Source organism: Crocodylus porosus, unplaced genomic scaffold (genome assembly GCF_001723895.1).
Source record: "Crocodylus porosus isolate Cpor-Errol unplaced genomic scaffold, CroPor_comp1, whole genome shotgun sequence".
NCBI lineage: Eukaryota > Metazoa > Chordata > Crocodylia > Crocodylidae > Crocodylus > Crocodylus porosus.
In genome coordinates, this window is record NW_017728914.1 from 22,191,745 (window position 1) to 22,196,677 (window position 4,933).

At 42.0% G+C, this 4,933-nt stretch overlaps 1 protein-coding gene across 3 annotated transcripts in view; it reads left to right on the forward strand.

The window, feature by feature from the left end:
* The window catches only part of JAKMIP2 (janus kinase and microtubule interacting protein 2), a 122,797-nt gene that overhangs the window by 68,782 nt on the left and 49,082 nt on the right, over positions 1 to 4,933 (forward strand). The window lies entirely within an intron of this gene.

Genomic DNA, 4,933 nt, shown 5'->3' on the forward strand with positions numbered 1-4,933 from the left:
TTTGTCATGCATCTGCTGATGCACGATAAAGTGCCATTGGCTTTTCTGATGGTTTCGTCACACTGCCGACTCATGCTCATCTTGGAGTCCAGCAGGTCATTTCCTAGGCTGTAGGTGTGCTGGACATTTTTCCTCCCTAGATGCAGCACTTTGCATTTCTCCTTGTTGAACTGCATTCTGCGTTATCTTGTAGTTACTGCGTGGAAACAAGAGTCAGGATTCTTGGGGCACGTCTACACATCATCCTCGTTAGGATCTTCCCAGGCCCACTGACTCCCATTTGCATGTTCCAACCCTGGTCAGGAGTCATTATCAGCAGCTGTTCTCAACCATGCCAGACACCCTCCTCTCAAAAGTAGCCACAGAAAATGACCCCTTGGGGTACATGACTCTTTGCAAGGCATAAAAGCCTCTCATTCCAATATCAATGCCCAGCAATGCCATTATTCACCAGTCACTGATCAATCAGAAGCTTCATCACCATTATTAGAACAATGTGCAGAGGTGCACTGGATGTAGAGGGTAAGGGCAGTAATATGTTTCAGGTAAAGAGGTACTCAGCCAAAAAAGTTGGAAAACCACTGCCCTAGAGCAGCTGCACCAGCTTGTTTTCAATTCTGCAACTGTGATAGACTTTTACAGCAGAGGGATCTGCCACAGCCAGCAAGGGTAACAGCAGGCTTTAGGTTAAACAATCTGGTACATTAAGTGTGAGTGTCCTCTTTGTATCTGTAAATTGAGCTGTTTGGCTGAACAGCTAGCTAAGGACAGCTAGTTAAGGAGCCAGTTAACATGCAGTCATGACTTTAGTAAAGCCATGAAGGATGCCAGTGAAGGAGCGAGGAGGACCAGCCAGGCAGAAATGACTGTTATGAACTAAGGAAATCCAGCAAGATCTCTAATTCTTCACTTCAGTCACTCCCCCACTGGATGGATAAATGGAAACCTGACGAAAACTTAGCCTCCGATTTTCAAGGAGAGAGACCAGTGGTTGAAGAGTTTTGCCAAAATAGGTACTTTGCCTGTAATGAGATCTGCCCTATCATCGCTTCTTTTGATGAAGTTTTGATGAAGCCTGATTCTTGTTTATCATTAATCCCATTACTATGGATTGAAAGTTTAACACTACCGCAGAGAAAGAGCCCTTTCCTGAGGGTGAATGTATCACCAGTGCAACCTCTCATCCTCTGCAACTAGTTCGGGGCTTCTGTTTTACGCCAGTAAAGATTTCAGGATTCAACCCAGTTAATAAGCTGTAAGACTAACTCAGTGGGACTGCTCCCAGGTTTAAGGGCCTAAATGCCAACACTTTTTTCAGTGCATTGAGGAGTTTTGCTGAAGAATCTCAAAGTACTTTGTTATATTAATTATGTAAGATGGAAAATCCTCAGGTGGGGTTCAATCAGTTCACTGATTTACATCAGTTGAGGCTTTGCAATGAATCTGGTAGACTTGTAGTCTCAGGGTCTATGCTCTTCACTACCCTGTTGTATTAACCATGTCATTATTAATTAGATAGCTGCATAAGTCAGGTAATTATTATAATATCTGTTCCAGAGATGGCTAAAGAGAAGAAAAGAATTATGGATTTGCCAAGGTCACACACCCGGGCACAGAGTGGGAGAGCTAAGTAAAGACCCCAAAAGTTACTCTAACCACAAGACCAAACAGCCTCTTTTCAGAACTGGCTTTGATCTGGAGAGGTCAGTTATAACCAGGATCATATTACTGCAAGTTTTCTTAAGTGCTGCTGCAGACAGTCAGTCTAGCCACAAGGTTATCTGAAATATGTATTCAGTACATATTTTACCCTAGTTTCCTCAATGAGAATTTAGCAGTGTCCTAAATCTAAATCTGTTAAGCAAGTAGCCCCACTGAAATTCAGCAAGCTACCTCTGTGCTTGTATCCTCCGGTAGTATGTTAGATGGCTGTTCCAAATTATTGATTCAGTGTTTCTCGAAACTGGGAAGATCAAGGGTAGAAAAGAGAAGAGGGTGTTACTGGATGTGATGGAATACATATGATCAAAGTGGCAAAGTGTGTGAGAGTACATTGCTGATTGGCATGTCCACAACTAGTCCCAGAGATGCCAGCAATCCACTGGGATTCTGTATGAAAGGTGTAGAAGGAGTCAGTAATGTCCTGCAAGGGTTTGGAGCTTGTTGCATCTAGTAGGAAGATTGTAGGAAGAATGTAAAGGACCTGGGTGCCTGCAGGAAACGGGAAGAGCTTGCTGAGTCTCAACCTCACTTCTGAAACTAAAGGTTTATTTGCATGCCCATAATTAAATGCAGAAACAAAACAGCAGATATTACTACTTGTACCAGTTTGTTGTACATGCTTCACAACCCAACTTATGGATGCAGAATGATCAGTGGATGCTCCCACAGCTTTTTATGATCAGCCATAGTTTAAAAAGTCATCGAAGTATGCAGTGGCTGAAACTGTGATAGGCTAGTGAGTTCTCTTTGAGTATAGGGAGAAGGTAAATCCATCCAATATGTTGTTTGCTTTTAATTATAAGCTCAGCTCAATTTAACAGACATAATGTAGGTCTCTCCTAGATTATAATCAGTTGGAGATATGATAAAATAGCAGACTATGATGGGACTATAATATTTGACTGAATATTTCCATTGCACTTGTGTAAGTTAAAAAAGAATTAATTTAAAGGTGAAATTGTTTCTTTTCCATTTGATAATTTGTTATCTTTCAGTGGCTGAAGATCTATACATACCTTTTCCATGGGGGAGCCAACCTTTTTGGCAGGTGCACCATAATTTAGCCACACACCTTCTCCAAGTGCAGCTATGATTCCCTTCCTCTGCCTGATCTGCCCTTCTGCTTTCTGCTTCTTGCCCTGTGCTCCCTGCCTAATCTGCTCTCTGCTCCTTGCTCCCCGCCCTATCTGTGGCTGTGCTACCCTGCTTACTCCCCAATCCGCTACATGACATGCACACATACCACAAATTGGCCACCTCTGCCATAGAGAAAGTGTATTAATACAAAAGAAATTACAGAGCATTTTGCCATCTGGTCATTATTTATTAAGTTATGTATTAAGCCAGTAGGGAAACTACTGAACTAGCAAGCTTTAATGCCTATTAAGCCCTATTGATTGATAAGAATCTATAATGCTCTGCTCTTCTTATGAGAGATTATAATTAAGACACAGTACTGCACACACTTACTTGTAGTCTTGGTGCAGAATCAGTAGTGAATAGGGTCATTGAGTTCAGTAGAGACTACTCATAATAAGCACTGCATGCACTACTACACTTTGAAGGAGCCTGCCCCAGTAGGTAATACCAGGAACAATCCGTTGTGAAACTTGGCCCTAGAAACTATAAGGTGATGTTCAGTGTTTACCATTTTTTGTACTGATGCCAGCTATACGCATGTTCTGTAACAGTGTAACCCTGGGTTTGTTCCCAGTCTTGTTTCTTAGTTCTTGCATATAGCTTCATAATCCCTTTGTAAGCCATTTTATAGCAGCATGCTAGCAAGTAAACCCAGCCCTGTGGCTGATGATAACGTTGCATCAGCATTTTTGGGATTGTAAGTGAAGTGGCCCAGTGCATTAGCTAAAGTTTCTGTTATCTCAGCAGTTCAAAGTGTCACAGCCACCTCTGCAAATTGCTTGCTATCCAGACACTAAAGCTCACATGTTTATCTACACAGAAAAAAATATATAATGCATATTTGATAAAGCAGCAGGGAATAAATTACCCATTTGGAGAAGGTTGGGAAAGTGTATGTCATACCTCATTCGAGATTCCCTGGTTACCCCTCATTTCTAACCCTGAGTTTATGCTTCTGTTGCAGTTTCTTGCCTGGAATGCTGTTATTCCAGCCTGCTCTAGCTTCATGCACAGCAGATGTCACTGAAACATCCCATCTGTGTAGCACTGATATGTGTAATCGTAACTATTCTTTGTGCTTTCAAGAAAAATCATCCAAGGTACCCAGAAAAGCATCAATCTGGTTATGGACTGCTGCCTTTCTATGGGAGGCTGACTTTAAACTAGCGCATCACACTACGGGCAGTAGGGCTTCTTGTGGTGAAGCTCGGCTACTATTGCAGGGCTGCAGTCAGTGATGCATGCTCTCTCCTGTGCTATTAGGGTGTGTGAGCCAGGAGATGACCCACGACCAGTCAGACCTGCAGCATGCCTACAGCATCTATCTCCTGCTCTCTGCCGAGTGGGTTTCTGTGCCTGTACTTGAAATGTATGCTTTAAATGTAGTGTAGGAAGTCAAACCACACACCAAACAACCACTTCCCTGCAGGAAACAATTCCCTGTGAATTTTTAGTCTCTTTTCTTTCCTGGCTTAGCTTACCCCCTTTTTTATTTTCTCTCTCTCCCCAAATCGATCCCTTGCATATTTTATCTCATGGAAGGTTCAACATCTGAACCTGAACAAATCACAAAGGCATTAGCATTCATATCACATAGGCAGTCAAAGCTTCCCTCATTTTTAAGTATTCCCATGTCCTTCAGCTTTCATTTTGCTAAGCTTGTACTAGCTGGTCTAACGTCGTTTTTGTGATGCTGCCGTACAATATATATGACAAGAATAGTCTGTGTTTACTGTAGGGTTTTGAAAGCACGTTTTCTTTCCCAATAATAGCTAGTTCACAGACAAACAGACTACACAAGCCTTACTGCAAATTGTGAGCTCAGTTCTGATTGTTATACCATTGCTAGCCCACTGTATAGAAAAGACCATTTGTCTTCAGTTTTATAAGTAGCTTATAGAAGTAATGCTAGCCAGTCTCGGTACTGTGAATCCAAACCAACTTCAGTGATTTTGAAGGAGTAACTCCAGCATAGCTGAAAGTAGCATCTGAAATGCCAAGAGAAATGGAGTTACAGGATTATGTATTCAGGAGTCATTTGAACCAACTTCCAAGCAAAGTGGTGCTGGCT